Source organism: Xyrauchen texanus, chromosome 19 (genome assembly GCF_025860055.1).
Source record: "Xyrauchen texanus isolate HMW12.3.18 chromosome 19, RBS_HiC_50CHRs, whole genome shotgun sequence".
NCBI classification, from domain to species: domain Eukaryota; kingdom Metazoa; phylum Chordata; class Actinopteri; order Cypriniformes; family Catostomidae; genus Xyrauchen; species Xyrauchen texanus.
In genome coordinates, this window is record NC_068294.1 from 32,557,490 (window position 1) to 32,565,901 (window position 8,412).

The following is an 8,412-nucleotide window of genomic DNA, read 5'->3' on the forward strand; positions in this document are numbered from 1 at the left end:
GATAGGCACAGGGCCCCTATTAGACTATAGGGCTTAAACTGGATTTTTGTTGTGTCAGACCTCACTCATCTGCTAGCGATGGAAAAATATGCACAAAACAATCCACTTTTAAATTGTAATTTATCATCAGATGCAAAGGCGTTTCCAGCATTGAAGGACATCCGGGGCTTAGCCCAGACAATTTTATTTTCACACTAGCAACCACTTCCCTGTAGTCCAAAGCTAGTGAGAGGGTATTCTTTGAGTTTTGCTCTGGCTGGGCCTGTTTCTACAGTTCCTAAATCTTCCACTCTAGTACTATCCTCAACATCCTCTCTCCTCCCTGAATCATCTGTGATGCAAAAGAACAGATACAGCACATAACTTATTGCAAATCAGCTTTAAACAACTAATTCATCAAGTGCTACATTTGTCAAATTGTGGACCAATACCATTGAAGAAAATGTATTGGGAAGAGCAGATCAGTGGGATTGCCCTAAGATCTATCATGATTCTTGAATTTTCATGTACATTAACATAAAGTCATCACAAAAGAGTTATATTATAGTGAGTAAAGTGAGGTAAAAAAAATATTGAATATAAATTATTTATATTTTTTGACATAAATAGTCAAAATGATGTATAAGATCCTAAGTTAAAGCAATACATGAATGACTTTAGTCTAAGTTCATTGACACACCATGGCATCGAACTGTATATAATTCTCATCATCTCTATGAGAATAATTCATCTGTCAAAATCCTTTCATTAGGATCATTGAGATAAACAATGTTTCACTTTTAACTTTCTCTAAAGTAAAGTGACTTATTAATTGTTACCAGTTTCCATGCCTGATTCTGGCACAGCTGCTGCTGCTGCTCCTCAGTCTGTTGCTCATCTTTGCTACACTCTACAAAACCATTTAATCAAATCAAAGTGTATATTTCCTACAAACTAATATCACAAAACAAGTCACACATACATTTTATGTTAATGCTTATTGGTTATCCTTAGCGAAAACAACACCTGATAAACAAGAAAAGTACGCTCCAAAAGTGACTCGACCCGCGATCTCCGGTGTGTGACGCGACTGCGTTAACTCGGAGCTACCAAAATGCATGAATCTGAATAAGGAGGTTAGAGGCTACAACTCTTGAGGTTTAGCCTACTGTGGGTGAAAGCCAGCTAGATGATGATCTTAAGACTTTAAGGACAAAAACAATATGTGAATTCTTACCCACTGACTTCTTTCGGAAAAATCCCCAAAGCCTCATTTGCTTAATTTTTGCTGTCTTTCCTGCTAATTGCCGTTAACGCGCCACTAAGTAACGTTAGTTGATGTCAACGACTGTGCAAGCTCCTCCTCTACCTGCTGCATATTCAACAGAGAGGAAGAAACGGAGTCGCCCATAGGCTACCGACAGCAAAGGAATTTATTCTATAGGCTAGATTATGCCTATGTCTATTTTTACAGGCTGTATGCAGTATGTGCAAAGCCAAAGCACAATGAAATAAGGCAACTTATGATTTCGGGGGTTTACATAGGCTTTTGTCCGGTTTCATATTTGTCAGTCAACTATTCAAAATACATTCGGGGCTACACTCAAAACAACAGATGGACAGGTTATTTCTCAAATTCTCAGGGGGCTCCCCCAAGACATGCCCCTGGACCTAACTGAGCAACCCCAGATTATAACACTGCCTCCAGAGGCTTGTACAGTGGGTACTATGCATGATGGGTTTATCACTTCATGCGCTTCCCTTCTTACCCTGATGCACCCATCACTTTGGAATAGTGTAAATCTGGACTCCTCAGACCACATGACCTTTTTCCATTGCTCCAGTCCAATCTTTATACTCCCTAGCAAATTAAAGTAGTTTTTTCAACTAGCCTCACTAACAAGTGGCTTTCTTATGGCCACACATTTATGCATTTGGCAGACTCTTTTATCCAAAGCAACTTACAGTGCATTTATTACAGGGACAATCCCCCAACCTGGAGTTAAGTGCCTTGCTCAAGGACACAATGGTGGTGGCTGTGAGGTTAGAACCTGTGACCTTCTGATTAACAGCCCTGTGTTTAGCACTACACCACCACTCCACCACACACCGCCGTTTAGTGCCAATCCTGTAAATTATCATTGCATTGTGCGTGTGGTGCTCTTACTTTCACTATTAAACATAGACTTGAGTTTTACTGTCGATTTTTTATGATGTGATTTCACCAAGCATTTTAGTGATCTCTGGTCATTCAAGTTTTTTTTCTGACCATGTTTCTTCCGCAAAGCTAATGGTTCACCACTATCCTTCCAGGTTTATATGATGCGTTGAACAGTTCTTAACCCAATTCCAGTGATTTCAGCAAATTCAGTTGTTTTCTTTGCTTGATGCAGGCCAATAAATTGCCCCTTCTGAAACACAGTAACATCTATTCCATGAGCACGAGATACATCTTCTGACATGGTTGTTTAAGAAATGAGAATCTACACACTGCATCAGGTAGTGTTAAAATAATTGTTGCCAGCTGAAACATATTAATCACTGCAACAATGATCCAATCATAGGCTCTTAAGTATCTGCTCTTTTAAATCCAAACAGCAACTTTATTTTTGGCCATGCAGTGCTGTAGGCTATGCACACTGATGGAGAGCTGTTGGGTTGTAGACATCTTGTTCTATGAGTGTAAGGGGGCTCCTGAGGGTTAATCAGTGCCATTGTGATCATTAGATTAAGGTTATCGATCGTCGATTAATCACTTTCATCACAAATACGTTCAGTAATCATGCCAGCAGATAGAGAAAAGACTATACAGGTATCTGCCGCTGGAGGGCGCACTGCCACTTGCCGCTGCATGCAACGTCTGGTCAGCAACTCAAGCCGCCTTTTCACTGTCTCAGACATTCACATACTACTATCATATTTCTCTCTAGTGGCAGTCTTGATGAACTGTCATTTTGCTCGCAATGGATTTGATTAATTAAGGGAGAAGCTACAAACAGTTTAGTAGTATTTAAAAATAAATGCTGTAGCCTATTTGCAACATAAACAATCATTTCTGTCTTCTACGTTATAATTGTCCAAAATACAGAAGTAGCAGGCGTTTAAATTAAGTTTACGACAAAATCTGTTGATATTTCTCACTTTGTGCATCTCATCACAAGCGGTCTAGTGCACAAATTGAAATATTTCATCGCAGCCGAAGCTCGAAACGGATTCTAAAATGTCATCAAGTTCACAAAGCATTTTAGTGATCTCATTCAATGTTTTTTTCCTGACCATTCCGCGAAACTTATACGGTTCACCACTATCCTTCCAGTCATTTTAACCATTTCAGTGATTTCAGCAATCTCCTTAGTTGTTTTCTTTGATTGATGCAGGCCAATATTTTGCCCCGTCTGAAACACAACATCTTTTCCATGACCACGAGATACATCTTCTGACATGGTTGTTTAAGAAATAAGCTACAAACTGCATCAGGTGGGATACAAGAATTGTTGCCAGCCGAAACATGTTAATCACTGCAATAATGATCCAGTCATTGGCTGTTAAGTATCTGCTAATTTAAATCCACACGGCGATTTATTTATGTTTTTGGCCAGACTGTGGGAGGGTTAGCCTACTTTTGAAATGTATTCCACTACAGATTACATGCTAATGTAATTTGTAATGTATTACGTTAGATTACTCAAGGTCAGTAACATATTCTAAATACTTTGGATTACTACATCAGCACTGGTAGTTTTTTCACTTGTTTTGACAATAAAAACTCTGCCAGTACACGGAGACAAAATATACATGTTAAAAATAAATTCTCTGAAAAACCTAAATAGCTTATGCAGTGTTGTTTCTAAAACAAGATCAATCAAATTGATCTTGTTTTAAGGATTTTTAGATATTTTTACAGCAAAAAAAAAAATAAAAAAAATTATTATCAAGAATATGATTTTTGCCGTAATATAAAAGGTCTTGCTAGAAAAAAGTTCCAAAATTAATTTTCTTATTCAGATGCACTTTGGATCGCATCATATGTAGGCCTATAAATATTTTACATCTGAAAGGACTAAATATTAAATTAAACAAATTACAATAAAATGCACAGTAATCTCTTCAGTAATTAAAATACTATTTGAATGTAAATACCAAATGGTAACTAGTGGAATAAAGTTACTTATATTTTGTATTTTAAATACGTATTCCCGTTACATTTATTTCGTTACTCCCCAACCCTAGATTGATACAGGCAAGAGAGCAGATGAATGGCTTTGAGCATGATCGTTTAATTTCTTGACAGTTGGAGTTTGAAATGTCTTGACAGTTTGATCATTCCACCAATGTAAATTTATGGGATTTTTTTTTTTTTTTTTTAGATTTGATCGTCCGCTTTGCTAAAAACTAATTCTAATCAGTTAGAAAAAATATAGCACATTTGTTCTCAGGGGGAGGTTCACGATTTCTGAAGCCCCAAGCCTCCGACCAAGCCGGGTCCCCATTTCGAAAATGTTTGCATAAAAAAATACATAAACTGTATTTTAATTCATAATTTTAAATTCATCCTATCAACCATTGTAGCCAAGTACATTAAAAATGTTTAATTAAATAAAAATCTAGTTAAAGATAATTAATGTATGTTTCCAGTTTTTCCACAATACAGTGAAATAAACTATATTCTTACAAAACACTTTTTATGTGCGAAACCTACTTCACCCAGTGACATTTTGGAATTCAGTTGTTATTTATTAATATTACAACCCAAACATGATTTGTTGTTGTCCAGTTTGTCATTATAATATGATACAATATTATTATTACTTTGAGGATTTGTTGTATAGCAAAATATTCCTGTCTTATTTACTTTACTTTCACCTGGAGCATATATTCTGACGCTGAGGCTGTATTTTATGTCAGCATTGAAGGCAACATTCGTAACTAACAATAAACATACAAATCACTGCGGCACACTAGAGCAGAAGGAAAAAAAACAAGCGCTGGAATTTTGCTTGTTGCAGTCTTGCAGAACAATCTGGAATAATGTTAAACATTGTAACAGTCCCCTCTTTGCAACCTGAACTTGTTCAGAACGTTAAGTCTTTGTGACACCTGCGCAAAAAAAAAAAAAGAAGAAGAAATCTAGACACAGTTCAACGACTGATACAGAACGCAAGTGTCTTGAGATGCATTTTTGAAACCTGAAGCTCTTATTAACTTGACACAGTGTCTAAAAATGTTCCAGTCCTCCGAGAGACACTGAGGAAACAGCGAGACGTGGTGCAGCAGTACGTTCGCATGGAGCATGGACGTTCGTCCGGGGCGTGTTTACACTGGAAATCAATGACAAAACAGAGCAGATGCAGGCAACAACACGGTTGGTGTGAACGGCCCCTAACTCATCCGCGCGTGCGCGAAGCAAGTTCGGATGGCCTATATATATTTATTTATGTATTTTTATTTCATAAAATTTCATAAAAACTCACCTGTCCCGACCCGGCAACAGCGTATTCGCGCATGTACCCAGAACATGATGTCACCCCTCAAGCATTTTTTGGAGCTTTCCTACCAGGGTGAGGGCCCCCCGACGTCCGGGGTCCCACGCAATTACTACGTGGTTTGCGTGGAGGTTAAACCCGCTACTGTTTGTTCTCATATTTGCCCGACCTGCTATTCTTACTTTTCTCTTTTAGTCAAACTGTTTAGGACATTACATGCAACTAGCTGCAGGACTCTGTTTACTTCCTTTAAACGAATTCACATTTATTGATGCATTTTGGCGTTTATAAGGAACTAAAACGGTTAAGTAGCAATATGAGGTTGTTTTGTGGCTGTACGGATTGGTACACTAGAGGGCGTTGTTTGTAAAGGATGAATCTGTCCACCACTATAATGTGTTAAGTCTAAATTGTTTTTGCCCATGGTCATTTTCGTCACTGATTGAAGAATGTAAAAAAATCCTTGTGAAGTCTGTATCAATTCCTTAAAAAGTGCCTCAGTATCCATGGCCTGAAAACAAACAAACAAAAAAACTTTCTTATTCTGTAGAACCTATTGGACTGAAATATATATTACTAATTATTCTCTGGAGTTTAATAGTGGACAGTGAATTTTTTATTGAATGTTTTCAATCTTATTGTGTTTTTATTACCCTAAACCCTAAAGTTACTTTACAAACTCTATCTATAGTGCTCACCAACATCATCATCATCATCATCGTCATCATCATCATCATCATCATCATCATCATCATGTAATACGTATGTGTGAATATAAATTTGATTTCAGTTTTTTAGTTTCAACTCTAACACCAAATTAAGCTGAATTATTCTAAAATATGTAATTTTCTATTTAAAAAGATTATTCACAATTCTAAACGGATTTCATTGAAGCTGTAACAATACTAACATAACTTTGTTCTATTCATAATTTAAGAACATTTTAAACTGGACAAACTGATTTAGCCTTTTGTGTCTTTGTCTTGCTAAATATTTTTATAATGAAAAGGTATTAATGAACATTATATTTTTCCACCATGTTTCTAATTTATCTAAGCATTGATGCTCATCCATTTCATTTACCCTCTCTGAGCCAACTAATGACTAGTAAAATAACCAATCTTGGCTTCTCCATTTTCAAAGAGGGTTTAACACCAGTTATTTTCAGCCAGGGGAACAATAATCACATTTTAACTCGCATTCACACCCAAAGTGCTTACAAAACTCCAACTGTTCTAGCTTTTCAGCAGTGCACAATCTGCAATCAATTGCCAGAGGCAAAATTAATAGATGTTAATGGCCATTTGTATTTGAGGCAAAGGGGACAAATTTGGCCAGAGAAAGCTATTAATTATATGCAGAGTGACTGAGAAGGCAGCCACATGAGGGCTGGAGACGGGCTGCTTTGGGACTCAATGGGGTCTGTGCCCTGTGTGGTTCACATGGGTTTCCGCTGTGTGGATTGTGAAAGGCCCGAGCAGGGGGGCTTTTGTGTGGTTCCTGAGCCACGATTGTTCCTTCTGAAAAGGGTGACATCTGTCCGGGGTTTCTGAGACTCTGATCCACCCCATTAGCCTCCATCCTCTCTCAACAACTTATTACGTTTGTAACTGACAAATGAGACAAGGAGAGGCACTCGAGACATGTCAAGCCGAGAGATCAATGCCCTGTATCCTTGATCTATGTCTTCTTCATTAAGACACCTTCATAAACTCCTTAACTATAAACTGCGATTCTGGAGTTCTACTACCATGATGACATTCCGTAAAATAAAAACCCCAGCACTGCATGTTTTATGATGTATTTATTAAGTCAGATTTTACCACGTTCTTTACTCTCACCCAATTTAACCTTAACCAAATGCCTTTTTAAATAATTATCTGGATTTCAGTTATCTTTTCTATAAGGAATATCTGTTGATGAGCTTTATATAGTGTTTTTTCATCAAACATCAGCAGCAAGAACAACAATTATGGTATAGATATGGTTATAAAATAATAGGCTAATAATGATGAAAATAGCCTAATATTAAATTCAATAAAATAAAATATTATTACTACGACTATTACTAATGATGAAGATGATTATGTAATTAATTTGGTGGTGACAGCAAATTTAATATAGCATGTCTTTTGGCTATTAGCCTATTAGGCGGATGTTGTTAAAATTATTATTATTAGTCCTTCTATTAGTTCAGTTAAACTGCGTATTTGTAGACTACGTAGAGTACCATTTCTAAATGGTAATAGGCTAACAATGTTAGGGTTTTGATTATAGGCTAATATACAATATATAAATTAATAATTAAATAAATAAATAAATACAAATATAGGCTGCGTAAAAGAAGAACCTTCAAACAACATTTTCACATTTCAACTATTTATAGTTTTTTTAAAAACCGAGCCACTTCGCAATATTTGAAGGACAATAAAAACAATGAAAAATTCCTTTAAAAAGCTAAAGGCCTACTTTTCAGAATTAAAATTATAAATAAGTAGGCTAATATAAAATGAATAGACTATCTAGACAAATTAGCTATGCGCCCATTAATTTACAGTCAACGGATTAATAAAAAGCATGAAAGTTTAAGAAGAGCAACATTTATGAAACCCTTTAGTAAATTAACTTCAGTTCTATGCTACTAGTAGCCATTCTATAATAAAACACCTTTGAATTTTCACCTGTCACCATTTTAATTTAACAGATCATTTAGCAGCAATTTTTTTTTCATCTTAAATGTGGGTCTAATCTCCTAGATGTATTTTGACATTTCAGGTAAACCTGCACGTGTTGTTGAACTCTTGCTGATCAATTCAGAAATACTTAACACATCACAAAATGGCTGTAATTTACAGTAAGCGCCAAGCTCTATCCCTCTACGCATGCGCACCACACCTCTCTAGTGGAGGAGATCCGCGCGCAGGTACTGCAGTTGGCTCTAGACAAGCGC